At 34.8% G+C, this 16307-nt stretch overlaps 1 protein-coding gene across 1 annotated transcript in view; it reads left to right on the forward strand.

Annotated features, from left to right (window-relative positions):
- Positions 1-16307, forward strand: part of TACR3 (tachykinin receptor 3) — an 86920-nt gene that overhangs the window by 41991 nt on the left and 28622 nt on the right. The gene's annotated exons all lie outside the window — the stretch shown is intronic.

Genomic DNA, 16307 nt, shown 5'->3' on the forward strand with positions numbered 1-16307 from the left:
GAGCAGCCATTCTGTCATGTCCAATTCTGGGCCGGGGATGTGTGGTTACAAAGTGTCTATAGAAAGTATGCTGGTATTTTTCCATCTCCTCATGGATTAGCAAGCGAAGGTACAGAAGCAGAAATAGCGGTAATGGTTATAATTTAGGCATCGCAGTAGCTACCTTTGTCCTTTATTGAACAGAATACCCCTGATGTCCTCTAATCTCCCAGAAGCTTCTTTTATCCCAGGAATCTCTCCTAGTATGTGCTATAATTTCCCAACATCCATCTACCTATCCCTCTCCTCCTAAACATGCCTCCACTCCTCCCCCAGCCCCATCTAATTTCTACCAAGTCATCATGTATGTCTGATTAAGACATGAGAGCTGCAGTATAGTTCTTCTATGACTTACTGGGTGGCAAGAAAAAACTTATTTTTGAACAACTCACATGAAACAAAAAGCCTCTAAAGATTATTATAATGACATTTTACTAGGATTTTTTAATGAAGATTTTTTTTTCTATCATGTGACTCAAGTGAGATTTTTTTTAAAATGTGTGGAGTTGAAAAGAATCCTAGAGTTGACTATCCATCTTCCTCTCTCTGGCTGATGTGTTCCTCATACAAATCATAGAGGTTTTCCCAAAGAGAAAAGAGTCATATTGATTATGCCAATTATTTATTCCATTTGTGATGCATTTATTTATATAGAACTCTACTTACTACATGGACACTTCCTTAAAAAACACTCAACAATTTAAAAACCAATTACCTAAAAACCCTCATTTAATAAAGATCGCCCATGTTTTAAAATCGAATGTAGCAAATCTATTTCATTTTAGTTTTTTCCTCTGTTACCGATAAATAAAGGAAAACAAGATTTATGTCCAGTTCACATTTTATCATGGTCTCTAGTATTTGAAAACAAAAAGTGCATGAACTTTTACACATTAAAAAAGTGCATGAACTTTTACACATTAATCTAGTCATTTCAGCCTATAATATGGATAATTATGGGTTTCTCTTTCAAAGAAACTTACCTTAAAAATGAAGTGAAACTATGCCTTTAGCACACACACACACACAAAAAAAAAGTCCCTAAAACTAAAAACTTAAAGAACATAAATAACACACATCTTAAACGAAAAGTTTCTCTTTCCATTTTGTAGTGTCAGCTCTCATTTTCCAACATCTTGCTCATATTGCAGTAGACTTGGGGGGGTAATATTTTTTATAGCTGTGTTTTAGGTGTCATCACATTAAATAACTGATAGGTATTTCAGAGTAACATTTGTCTCTGTACTGACCACTTAGCTTCCCATCTTTTATTTCTTTCTTTTGGTTTCGGCATATTTTTTAAAATATTTTTTCTTGTTCACTCCTAAACAAATTAAAATAAGCCCAGTAATTGTTGATGATAGTTCTCTTTTTCTCATATTCATGTAATATTGTCTACCAAGAAATGAAAATCTCATGTGAGTGTTCCTTTTTATTTTTGATTTGAGTCCCAGAGGGAAGAAAAGCAAAAGGCAGTATTTTTGTCTTTGCCCTCCTATAACTGATGATAGTAAGGCATAAATATTTACTTTTTGTTTCATTACTCTACAATTTCAAAGTATAAATGCCAGTTCAAACTGAGAGGAACCCTTCTAGAACATTTCAAAAAAGTAAGACATTTAGAAGTTCTAGTACATATTTCTGTCATATTGTGTTCTGGGCTAAAATAATCCAAAATGACATCCATGCCATGGACATCTCATAATGAATTACCTTACCCTTGGATTCCTTTCATAGGCATGTATTGGAATGATCAAGATTATTGCAGAAATAACACTCATTTCTAAAAATTTAAAAAATAGAGCTGGCTTTTCTCTTAATTTATTTGTACCTAAAATTAAAATACTGTGGTCTGGAATACAGTTATTTATCTAGTAATCATATTTTTCTATATTTTAATATGACAAATTAGGTCAAAGATGTAAATCCCACCCTGGATAAGCATTTTAATAATATCTTCTATTAATAATAATATCTATATTCTAATAATATTCTATATTATTCTATAATATTCTATATTCTATATTCTAATAATTTCTATATTCTAAGATATTATTTAATAATATCTTCCTTATCTTCTAGGGAAATACATCTTTGGTAATACAGATTGGACTTCAGAGATTAAATAAGAGGGTATCAGTTACGTAGTACTAATTCATGATGACTGTGGGGAAGAAGGACTCCATAACAACTCTGAGCCAGCCTCCTAGTTATAAAAGAGTAATAGTGCCCCAAACACACATTAACAAGAATAAATGAAAGCTTACAAAATTTAGGCAACTCACTGAGATCTCCACCACCACTGAGAAACTTTACTTCCATTTTTCTTTCTCCCACAATCTGCAGGAATTGTGCCCAATTTCAAACATTAGACATCAACTTCTCTGAAGAACAGCCAGTAAAATAAATTACTATGTCGAAATCATAATGAATTTAGCAACCTAAACTAACATGAAACTTTCAGATAATTGAGGATTAACTTCCCCATTTAATCTTTACATATGACCTACCCAAGTATATTTATAGTTTGAAAATAATACCAGTAGTTATAGCTAGTACCAGGTAAAAAACCTAAATATTAGTCTTGAGAAGTAAGTTAATACCTCTAGAAATATTTTCTCATCTTTAAAATTGAAGTGTTGAAACTGAAAATCAGTATTAAAATTCGATGGCTCTAACCAGCTCACTTAACACTAGGAGGTAATAGGTAGGATTGTCTACATTTGAGTCAGATATATAGAACTAGTCTTCCAAAAATATGTTAACAATCACATTAATAAAGTCTTTCTTATGGAGTGTATTTTACAACTTCAGAGTATTTTGTGTACATCATAGCACAGGTATATTTAATTTATGGTAAATGTGCTAGATTTTAAAATATTGTATTTTATATACCCACTGGCTTTCATAGAAGTTTATTTAAATATGCATGTTGAAATAATAATGTACCTTTAATATAATTAAGTGGGTAACTTAAGAATCCAGGCACTTTAAATAAGAATATCTTCAGGGGCGCCTGGGTGGCTCAGTGGGTTAAGCCTCTGCCTTCGGCTCAGGTCATGATCCCAGGGTCCTGGGATCAAGCCCCGCATTGGGCTCTCTGCTCAGCAGGGAGCCTGCTTCCTCCTCTCTCTCTGCCTGCCTCTCTGCCTACTTGTGATCTCTGTCAGATAAATAAAGAAAAAATCTTAAAAAAAAAAAAAAAGAATATCTTCAAATAGTAGCAAAATACAAAGTTTCAGTTAATATCGCACAATCCCTAGAGTCTTAGCTCTCATTAGTTCATTTTTGGGGGGTAGTAATTTGTTAATATTCTTGCCAAAGCTCTCCTTCAAGAAATGTGTACTATTTTGTGCACTGTTATAAGTACTCAAATTGAAAATATAATATTTTTACAAATTTTTAAGAGAATGCTTTTCTAACATTTTCCTGTTTGCTGAGCTTGTTATACTAATGTTTACATTCCAGTGTAAGAATACTTTAGTGTCTGGAAAAAAAAACTGATCTTGTTCTACTTTGTTCTACTTACTGGTGGATATAGTCACAGATTTTGGCTACCCTATGTATGAAAGCAATCTATTTGAAGTCATAACAATTATACAACAAAATTTGAAACTTTATCTCTTTATGTTGGCATATAAAGAGTCAGACTGTAATTATGTAGTGGTCAACTCACAAGCTGATTTTAAAAGACATCTGCAATTTAAAAAATAGATCTGATCAGAACCTAAAATTTCATGAATCCCTTGCTTACTGCTATTTTGGATTAAAATCAAATGCAGTATAAGGAAGAAATAAGTATGGGGTGCTAACATCTCATATTTAGGATGTTTTGGTAAAAGAAATCTAGTGTGTTCTTTGACATTTTTTCAGTTTTGTCAAAGTTGTTCCACTTCCTTAAGTATCTAGAAGAAAACTGTAGATACTGTCTCAGAAGCTATGATAATGCTTATTTGAGGTAGAATCTTATCTGCAACTAAATCTACACAACTACAATTTGAAGGCTGCACTTTGGAAACAGAGAGAAGTTGTTATCGGTCTCTCCCACTTAGTATTCTCATATATTGACTACTTTCTTGGCAATGTGGCTGAAAAAAAAAGTAGTGACATTCTCCTATAAATGATATTAAATTCTTGGCAATAACAAAATATATCCCAAAATATATGTGTGAGTCTGCTGGCATCTTGGAGCAACTATGTAGAAATAAATTCTAGAAGACCAGTGATAAGCAAGATGGAAAGAAAATAAATTATATTTATTAACAGACATAAAACATAGTTTAACACGTTAAATAATTAAAATTATTAAATTCATCTATAAGAAAAATAAATCGTGGCTAGAGAAGGAAAACAATGATAAGAACTATATCAGATCAACTTTAGTTCATTCATCAAAGGTGATATATTAGAAGTTCCTATTATAGAAAGACCACTGACAAAGTTTATCTGATACTAGAAAAAAAAATGTTATCTTGTGATATTCTTATAAATCAGATAAAGAAAAATGGCCTTGTTGCAAATCATATTAGTATTGATTTAATTAGGATGCTCCACGTGTGCCGATGAAGAGAATGGTGTCAATCTAAACAGAGGCTTTGAGGGGCACGCCAAAGAGCTCTATCCTCAGTACTAGTACTAATGATTTTGTCATTCAAAATCGATCAATAACTATGTGGCCATGATAAAGAAGCCTAGAGATAGAGACAGAATATTAGATGAGGGGCACCTGGGGGGCTCAGTGGGTTAAGCCTCTGCCTTGGGCTCAGGTCATGGTCTCAGAATCCTGGGATCAAGCCCCACTCAGCAGAGAGCCTGCTTCCCCCTTTCTCTCTGCTTGCCTCTCTGCTTCCTTGTGATCTCTCTCTCTGCCAATAAATAAAATCTTAAAAAAAAAAAAAAAAGAATATTAGATGACTGAATTAATAACTAGGAAGGCCTAGAACAGAGGGCCATGTGCATGCATGCTGTATGGTCTTGATCCCATGGTTCATGAAAAAGAGTGGGGTCTTGGATGTCAATGATCGCTATTCTTTTTTTTTTTTAATTTAAAGATATTTATTTATTTGAGAGCAGGGGGAGGGGCACAGGGAGAGAGAGAATCTCAAGCAGACTCCATGCTGAATCCAGAGCCTTACCTGGGGCTCGTTCTTAGGACTCTGAGATCGTGACCTGAGCTGAAACCAAGAGTCAGGTGTTTAACCAACTGAGCCACCCAACTGCAGCATCAATGATATCTAGTTACTGCCCCATCAGTGTGATTTTAGACACATCTCTTTAACTTTCAGAATCCTTGTTTACTTAAGACTGTGGAGGTTTGAAAAAAGACTTTTTGTATTAAAATTCAGTGGTTCTAACACTCAGAATCATGCCTTTTACAAAGGAGACACTTTTCCTGTTGATATTTCCCTCTTCTTGAGCTATTTTCTAGCTTTTTCAATATGGAGAACATAAAACTGAATGCAGAATCCTGTCCAGACATTTGTATCTGATTCTCACTTTAGTTCTTTTAATAAATCAATGGTTTTTATTTAAGATGTTTATAGATTTTATCAAGGCTTACAGTTCAGATAAATTATATTAAAGATAAAATCCATTTCCAAGTGGCCTAGAGTTGTTTTTTTCTATGCATTAATTCAACAAAAAATATAAATGGGATATTTCCTGTGACTACATCTAACCAAAGTAACAACAGCCCAACCACAAGGGGAAAAAGTGTTACTTCCAATTTTTTAAATTTAGCCTAAAAGCCTCTTAGTCTTGGAAAGTATCCATTAAAACAAGGTGAATCAATAGTATGATAGCACATTTCCTTCTCTGTGTTTTAATATTTACATCACATTTTATGCTATTAATCTCATTTTTTTCCTAGCAATTGTCTTCCTTTAGCTACCCAGCTGTAGCAAATAAAGTAACACAACATGTGCACATTTTTCTAAAAGAGAGCTTGCTATGCAATGTCAGCAGTGGCAGACGTTCAGATTAATTGAGAGTCTGCTGAAATGCTGGCTTTGTGAATAAACTAGAAGTTTTGTGTCTGACTCTTTCCCCATAACCAATTATTTTATCTTTGTGTACTTCACTTTCCCACCAAAAAAGAAAAAACCTTTATTATCTATATGACTTAGACTTCAAATACTAATACATTATGTAAATGTACAAGCTAGTATATAATTCAGTGTGATTTTCCTATCTTTGTGTCTCTCCCTCACTTCTGTGCCTTCATGACACATCTCCACTTATTTTCATACCCAAAATTTGGTATAATAATATTACTATTCATATTATAATCATAAAACCATATATCCTTTTAAAATTTTTGTATATTAAGAAGTACATATCTTCTCATATTTTTCCCTTTAAAATGTATAGTATAGGCATACATTTTATACGCATGTGTGTGTGTGTGTGTATCATGGGGTCCATGATCAAAGGAGCGAGACTGATACAAAGTGAAGGTTAAGCAAAGCTTTATTCCCATGCCAGGCATCAGAAACCAGACTGACCAGTCAGGGCCACATCATAAGAGAGAGATGCCTTGCCGATCTCACAGGCTGGTTTTATAGGCCATAATCAAAGACCTCAAGGTATGTGGCTTCTATTATTAGGGCTTTTATTCCCTGAATTGATACCTGAAACCCATACCAGGAACTACTGGGGCGTTTATTCCTGGAATGAAGTCTGTGGATGTAAACAACAATATGGCTACCTAAGCAATATGGACTCGCTCTGGCTAAGCAGGCCCTAATAATTAAACAGGTTTTAACATTAAATTGGCCCTAACAATATATATATATATACATACATATATATATGTATGTATATATATATATACACACCTAAAGTTTATACAGGTCTAAACCAGTATTTTAGTAGTAGTAGATTTTCTAGGAAAATGAAAATCAAGGACTGTAAAATATATTTTTAAGTTTTTGTCATGTCTCACAAAATATCTCCCCCATAAAGAAAAATAAATATTATAAGCACTTTTATATAGACGTTCATGATAATTTAATCAACTGTATTTTATTCATATATTTTGAGAACAATTTGTGCTCCGGCTGATGAATCAATGAACATCATTAGATCATATCTCCTTTTTTATTTTGGGAAATATATAAATATTCCCTCAGGATATGATGAAAATTTATATGAATTGAGCCTTTGAAAACCATGATGTCTTCAAGAAAAAGAACTAAGACCAAAACAAAGTCAAAAAACACCTGAAATTTATGATAGATAGATAAAAATACTTCTAATGGAAACAGTGAATCTTAAAGAAACTAATAGCTGCTCCAGCTCATTAACTTCTACCCCCTTGGGGCTACAGCTCACAATCAGGAGCATCTCCTATACCCGACCTTTGCACTGAATGCAGATGCCACTTGGATGCAATCTTTTGATTAAATCTTCTCCCTGCTCTCTATGGGTGGCAGTGGATAGCAATCATTTTGAAAAGCCTAGAAAAGTTTCTGTGTATTTCTTTCTGCTTTGCCAAAGGTACTCGAGAAGAGGAAGTGTTTACTCTTTTTTGAAAAGATAGCACTTTCAGGAGAAATGTCTGCAGCCCTTCAGCACTTGGCAATCACTTGAGAAGATTTCTCCGTGGATTATCCATTAATAGTGCTCATTCTGCAATCACAGGTGCAGAGAACACTGGGATTAGGTTCAGAAATCGTGGAATTCTCACAGGAAAATCAAGCTTAGCATACGAAATCTGTAACAAGTGCTACAAAATCAATATGCAGGAATCGGTTGCATTTCTATACACTGATAACAAACTATCAGAAAGAGAAATAAACCAAACAATCCCATTTACAGCCGCATCAAAAAGAAGAAAATACCTAGGAATAAATTTAACCAAGGAGGTGAAAGACCTGTACACTGAAATTATAAGACACTGAAGAAAGAAATTGAAGACAACACAAATAAATGGAAAGATATTCCATTCTCATGTATTAGAAGAATTAATGTGTTAAAATGCCCATACTACCCAAAGCAATCTACAGATTTGAACCAATTCCATTCAAAATTGCAATAGCATCTTTTACAGAATAGAATAAATAATCCTAAAATGTGTATGGAACCACACACACACACGAAAAAAATAACCCAAATAGCCAAGGAATCTTGAGAAAGAAAAACATACCTGAAGGTATGATACTTCTGATTTCAAACTATATTACAAACCTATATTAATTAAAATAGTATGATATTAGCATAAAAACAGACACATCAATCAGTGGAATAGAAATGACAGCCTAGAAATAAACTCACATAAATATGATCAATTATTTTACAACAAAGGAGCCAAGAATATAAAACGAGAGAAGGAAGGATAGCATGTTCAATAAACGATGTTGAGAAAACTAGACAGCTATATAGGAAAGAATGAAACTGGATCACTGTCTTAAAATTCTGAATACTTCAGGACACACAAACACACAAATGCACACACGGAATGGTATCAATTATTATAGGTTCTACAAAATCACCATCTAGATAGATGAGATTGAATGAAACTCTTCTACTGATTTTATATGTGTTTATTATTTAAAACTTAGACTTATCCAAAGTTTATACAAGTTGTGAAATGGAATAACTGCTTTATTTTCTAGATTCTCTTCTATTGTATAATATTGTAATTCTATCCCCTTCAATTATTTCATCCATCTCCCTACCCACCTTCATTTACTTCCTTCCACATATATATTACTTAATTCTCACAATATTTATGTGACTTTTTCTTGCTTTATAGAAAAATAAAACTGAGTCTCAAACTTATAAAACTAATAAGTGGCAGAACTTGGACCCGAATCATCAACAGAAGTTTTTAGGGCTGTGTTGTTTTAGAGAACTACTTAGTTCAAAGGACCAGGTTTCAGAATGATACTTTGTCTGAGTACTATCTGTATTATACAAGGTACATTCTTACATACTGTCTGTACTGAGCTTCATAATTTCCCTGAGGTAGTAGGCCTGGTGGAAGGTGTTTTCTTTAACTGAACAAATCAGGAACCTGATGTTCCAGGAGGGTGAAAGTGGCCCAAAGAGCTGAGAAGTGTGTACATGAGCCCATTCAGTACTATGGAATGCAAGATGACCATTCCTTCTGTCATACTCAACTGCAAAGAATTGGCAGCTACCCTTAGCCAATCTTTTGTGCATTAAAAATTTTGCCTGGTCATTCCATTACACATCCTGATTTACTCTAGTCTAGTGCTGTCCAACAGAAGTTTCTGCAATGATGGAAATGTCTGTATCTCAACCGCCCAATGTGATAGTCATTAGCCACATGTAACCGACAAATGAACACCAAGAACAGCCACTATACCAAGAAATGAAAATTATTTTATTAATGTAGATTGAAATTTAAATGTCACATCTGGATAATGAATACCATATTTTTATCAATGCTACTCTAAAAAGACATAATAAGCCAACTAGTTATTTTGCAACCAGTGTTTACTCTCATTTACTGTAAAATTGTAGTAAGAATTGAAGAAAATTATTAATTCTACCATTAAGTTCTTAAAAAACTAAGATTCCTTTACTTTAGCATTTTGTTCATAGAATTCTAGTATTTGAAGTATTTTTTCTCTATTCTTGATTCTTATTTGTGTTGTGTGTATTTTAACTATATTGTGTCACATATATACTTATTTTGGCTACTAAGCTTCTTGAGCCATAAGTAAAGATTTCTTTGTAAGAAAAGGCCCATTATGACTTCCTTAAATTTCTGACATCATGTCTAACACAAACATATGTAACATATTTGTACAGCATTAATGGGGAAAACAAAACAAAACAAAACATGAACTGTGGAGTCAGTCTGGTTTGATTCCTGGATTATTGGCTACTGGTTCTCTCACCCTTAATCTCTCACCCTCCATATCTCATTTATAAAATACCAAAATACTACTTCTTTTCTTGAAACTTTTTGATAAGGGCTAATCAAGATAATGTATGTATTAAAGGGTCTGGTTCCTAATACTCATAAATATGCAGTTCCAGTCTACATTTACTTTCATCGATTCGTGAGACAAAAATAAACCTAATTATGATCTCTAATAAAAATAATGCTTATGATAGCTTCATAAAAGCAACAGCATTTATTGTTCTTGTTATATGTCAGACATTCGACTTAGGTGCTTTAAGGAGATGAGCCAATTGAATTCTGACAACCACATGAGGAAGATACTATTATTATTTCATTTTACAGATAAAGAATCAGTCAATAGATGGGGTATAGAATTGCCTAGTCTACTGAATGATAAAGTCAAGATTTGAACCCTGCAAATCTGATTCTAGAGAATGTGTTCCTTATTTTTTTTTTTAAGATTCATTTATTTATTTTAGAGAGAGAAAGAGAAGGTGTATACACACACACACACACACACACACACACACACACACATGGGGGTGAGGGACAGAGAAAGAGAGAATCGCAAGCAAATTCCCCTGCTGAGTACAGAGCCTTTTGCAGGCCTTGATCTCACGACCCAGAGATCATGATCTGAGCCAAAGTCAAGAGTCAGACACTTAACCAACTGAGCCACCCAGTTGCCCCTAGAGAACATGTTCTTAACTTCTCTATAATACTGATCATTTCCATACTTTGCTCCAAGTATGGGGGTTGTAAATAAAAGAATTCTTCATTTATTTTTTGATTTGTTTAATTACCAGTAATATAACTGAATTATAATATTGTATTATTTAGTAATCCATTCTGAATTAAAAGGCTTTTGAAGATTAAACTAACCAGAATACATAATATTGTTTTTAAAGAATAAGTACTTCCCAGTGCCAGCAGTCAACTTAAAAATTAATTCTTAGAAAACAATCCATCAGTAAACTAAGACTGCATGCATTTACCAAACTGAAGAGGCATCTATTTTAGATATGCAAAAATATGCACTAAAAATGTGTTGCTGATTGTTGAAAATTGTAAATCAGCTCAATAAATGGTATTATTTTGTTTTTTGTTCAGATCATTTTTTTAACATTCTAAAGCTCTTTTTAATACATAAAAAATAAAAACAATAGGCTTCCCCAACAAACTGCCCTTAGTTAATATAACACCCTAAAGCATACAGATATTAACTAATGGTTTTGTAGCAACTAAAACAATTTCACAATAATTACACTGCCATTGCCAAATATAAGTAGACAAATATAAGTACAACTCATTCTTATATTTGGAGAAAATCTAGATTTTTTTTAATTAACATATAATGTATTATTAGCCTCAGGGGTACAGGTCTGTGAATCACCAGGTTTACACACTTCACAGCACTCACCATAGCATATACCCTCCCCAATGTCCATAACCCAACCACCCTCTCCCTACCTTCCTCCCCCTGGCAACCCTCAGTTTGTTTTGTGAGATTAAGAGTCTCATAGTTTGTCTCCCTCCCAATCCCATCTTGTTTCATTTATTCTTTTCCTACCCCCAAGCCCCCCATGTTGCTTCTCGACTTCCTCCTATCAGGGAGATCATATGATAGTTGTCTTTCTCCGGAAAATCTAGATTTCTGAAGCCAAATAAGCACAACATTTTGTCTGTGCCAGAAAGCAAGAGGAAAAGAGAGGGAGAAAAAGGATTAAAGCAAGGAAAGAAAACTAGGAAGGAGAGTGATATACATGATATGTAACAAAAAAGATGAAAGGCTTTTTAACACAGAGGAAGGAGACCTGGGATTGAAGACAGCTGAGTGCTAGACCTGGTATATTTCAGCATTCTCTTGCTTGATTCACCACTTTTCTCTGAGCTCGTTGTCTTATTTGTAAAATGAGAAGATTGAGATATATCATCTCTAAGTTCTCTTCCAGCTATAAATATCCATGATTGCAATTCATGAGTTATTTATTCAACATCTAGTATATACTAGGCATTGTGCACAAATGGTTTTATTTAACCTTACAGAATCCTATAAAGAAGTCTATATTTCAGGTCAGAAATATTAGTGGCCCAAGCTCACTGGAAATTTTCTAATGGGTTCTGTGCAGCTGATTGTGCTTACACACCAAAGTTTTTCCTCATATCTCTGACCCCACTCAAACAATGAAAGTCACACATATTATATTATTATCCTCAAGTGATGTGTCATGCAGAAATACAGATGGAAAGACCCACACTTAAGCTTAGTTCAGTATGGAGTTCCCTGCACTCAAAAATAAAATTATTCTTCTTCAAATTTGTAACACTTCAGTCCCTACGTTTCTTACTCTCTGATCACAGCCTCCTATCCCCAGCCCTATCTAGTTGGAGGGAAGAAAAATTATGTGCTTTGACATATGCTTAGGCAAGTATTTCATGGGAATAGTAATGGGACAGAACACAGGAAGGAAAATCACAGGAAACATTAATACTTAAGAGTATCAACTTGTGCTAATAGTGCAAGGTGATGTTTTTTATATGCAGTAGTTCTGTTTCCATTACTTATATAAATATGTATTCATATAAAATATACATAATGTCTTTCTATGCACTGCAGTAGTGAACTAGATGATGAGGCTAAGAAGTAATAATGGCATCTGAAACTAGCTAAAGATCTATGATGAAAAAAATTTTCTAATTCATAACCTTTATAACACACAATCTCTACATTATTTTACTTTACCCTCACAGTACTGCTGCAGGATAGATAGGAAAGTGTTGTTTTGTTTTGTTTTGTTTTGTTTCATTCTTAAGAGAGGCATAAGCAAGAGAGTCAGCATTAGAGAAGGTAAAAGTGAAATAGAAAAAGATCAATGTGAAAACCTTAAAATAATCGTCAGAGTTCAGTGACTGATTAGATATGAAGACAGAGAGAGGAAATTAAACATTCTATTTAAAGACTCAATTGCTGAGAAAACTGAGATGCTAGTGACAAGAAATTTGCCTGTGAGCAAATCCAGCGATTTAGAGTGAAGATGAACTCACTTTTGGAAGAACCCAACAAACGTGGTCCACATGCAGCTGGAGGTGTGTTCCAGCAGAGGGAACGCTTACTCACCCTAAGGACGGTGACAGCTAGTGTTACAACTGTGGGAAATGTCTCACACTTCTGTAATCTAAGAGCACTAGTTTCAGTCAATCCATTCTGTGCTGTGATTAGAAATGTTCATAAGCAGAATATTCTATCCCAGCCTCTGAAGGGCATAATAATTGTGAATATAGGTGCACCACCTACTGAGTATCATGAACCCAAATTCCTCTGCTCATGTCCCTTTTTCCTCCTATTCTCCACAACACCAACCTCCCGAAGCCCATCAGAGGAGCAGAGAAAAATCGTTTTTCCAGAACTACCTGCTTTTATTTATGTTTTTCATTATTTCTATTTTTTATTATTTCCAATTCTGTTAAATAAGGTCTTTCAACCGATGCAAAAAATTCCACTGCTAGCATTGCTCCTCTTTACTAGAGGTAACCAGTTAATAACAGATTACTAAAACATTCTTTGAAACAGGTGAATGCTAACTGACCATTTATGCAGCCATTCTTGTGCTCTCAAAAGTAAGAGAGTATCACCTCTCTTTTTCTATTCCTATTTGACTTTGCATCATAATCATACAGTCTTAATAATGTGTAGTCTTCTGCTTGTGAAGTCACCTGATGGGACTTGGTAAAAGCCAAAATCATGAAAGGAAAGAACCAGTTCTGGAATTTAGACTTCCTGAGTTCCACAATGGAACTCTGTCCCTCGTCCCAATACACACAGGAAATATTTTTAGTCTAAATCTGTGGAATAAAGTGCATGACTTCAGGACTATATTATTCTTCTCAGCACTAGAAATGGAAGTCTAATGATCTATTGCTGAATGAGTTAAACTGTTCTGGAAATTTTTCCATATTTCATTAAATAAAAATATTTCTTAACCCTGCCACAAGTAAAATAATATGTAGGACTCTCCCTGTTACACAGATTCTTGATTCAGTATTCCAGTAACTTAAAAACTCTAGTCAGTAAAATGAGTTTATATGCATGCATATCATGGTCATTATACAATTCCAAATTCCTTTAACATCAAACTATGCTGGGAGAAAAAAAAAAAAAGCCTCCTTTCTTTTATAAAGAACAAAAACACTTCAGTGTTTTGTAGGACTAACTTTATCAATATCAAATATAAATTCCCTGACCAAGTACAATAATTAATAGAGAGGTTAGGTTAACAGAATGATAGATTGCAGAGGGTATACTTTTAGGCTTACGTAGTGTGTATCCCCATAGAAGGTCTGCTGTCTTCGCAAACGTTTCCACAAACCTCCCATTCTGCCCATGCCCTCTGCTGGCAACATCAGCTGTGAAGCTTTTCCTAAAAAGAAAACTCCTTTCCAACAACCCAAAGAATACATGAAGAACAGGCATTTCTTTCTTAGTGTCCTTTTGGTTGGCAGCTAGGACACAGGACCTGACAGAATCAAGGGCTTTCTCCGCTGGAGGTAAAAGTAAGAGATACCAGATTCCATGAGCCATTTCAGCCCCAGGAGCAGCTGCACGAACTGCACATGTCTCAGGCTCACCGTGCATCTATCTAGGTTAGGCAACAGAATACAAATATCAGCTGTATTTCATAATACCTGCCACAAATGATTTAGAAGTGGTGAGGGGATGAGGGGAGAGAGGTGGAAAGAAAATGTATGAGGTTGTAAGAGAAACCATAGCAAACAACCAAGACTAAGTGACTTAAAAACAGAAATTTATTTTCCCCAAGTTCTGGAAGCTTAGAAGATCAAAGTGTTGGCAGGGTTGGTTTCTTTAAGATCTCTGTCCCTGGGTTGTAGATGACCACCTTCCTCCTGTGTGTTCATGTGACTTCCCTCTGAATATAAGGGCAGCAGTCACATTAAATTAGGGTCCACCCATAAGACCTTCACTGTATCTTATTTAGCTCCCTTTTTAATAGTCTGTTAACTTGTATATTCTTGATTTTTATTTTTTTTAATTTTTCATTTTTAAAATTTTTTTCTTACCATAACACATACCCTCCCAAACTTTTCTAAGTCCCTATTTCCAAATATAGTCCCATTTGGGAGTTCTAGGGATTAGAACCTGAACATATGCATTTGGGGGGGGGGGGGGACGATTCAACCCAGAACAAGATGTCATTCATAATTTTTAGAAAGGAACCCTCTGATAAAGTGACTTCAGCGTCCTGGCTGCTTGCTGGCACCAAGGAGTATTTCTGCTGTTATAAAGATGCAAGTTCCTCAACAAGGGAGAGAGAGTACACTAAATGAGGGCTAGGGTATGCTTCTCTCCACATCATTCCAACAGGCTTATCTTGGGCTAAAAAAAAAAAAAAAAAACGAAACGATTTTTCTGTGTGTTTGACTTAAATGTTTTATTCTTCTTCAGCCCTAGTTGGCAGTTTGCCTATGAGAGCCCTTAGTACTTCCCCATTCTCCTCCAGTCCACTTTTTTTCATTCCTGCCCTCAAAGAAACGGTTCCTTTTAAAATGATTTCACCTTCCCATCATTAGGTAATCTTTCTGTTAAAATGCCTGGCATGATGCACAAGCCCCCCAGCACAGCGTTCTGGGAGTGACGCTTACTCCATGTGAGTTTAATGACAGCCCGTTCCCAGGACTCTCCGTTTTCATTTACCATTAGTTATGTGACCTGGTTTTTAACGAACTTCATATATATCATTTTTTTCATATGTCCTGAATGAAAAATGTAAGTTTTCTCGAGGACTTTGTAGGTTAGTCAAAAGGGAGAATTTGCCTCTTAGAACACAGAACCCCTTTAGCAGGTCTTCTTAAGTCAGCAACCAGGTCATTGCGTCCGTCTCGCTCCCTCTTCCTCTTCTCCCTCCCCACCTTTCCTCCGTGCAGCCCGTCCTTGTTTCATTTCTCTGCTCCACAGCGACCACGCACCCACAATCTCAAGGACAAATTTAGTACTGTTCCTTTCATTCAAATAGTCCCAAAACTGCAAATTCCCGTCTACATCCATTACCCTTCTAAATAAACGACATATCCTATATATCCCTATATGAGATTTTTCTCTCTTCCACGTCAGAGGATTACAAATAGAAAAGTGATTTTGTTGTTGCTGTTGAAGTTGTTGTCTTCTGTCACACTGTGTTGCAGAGACCCTTTATGTACATGATTCTAATTATTTGCTCTAAGTCTTTTTCAGATGTCTTTGTACTCCTTTTTTATTTGTATTTCACTTCTGAAAAGATTTCGGAGAGACTTGGCTACTTTGCTTAGGTGGTTAATCCTAAAGGGCTATAATTCTGTATACTTCTATATGCTTTCCTCCGTGTATTTCCAAATTTAT

Source organism: Mustela nivalis (assembly GCF_964662115.1).
Source record: "Mustela nivalis genome assembly, chromosome: 4".
Taxonomy (NCBI): Eukaryota; Metazoa; Chordata; class Mammalia; order Carnivora; family Mustelidae; genus Mustela; species Mustela nivalis.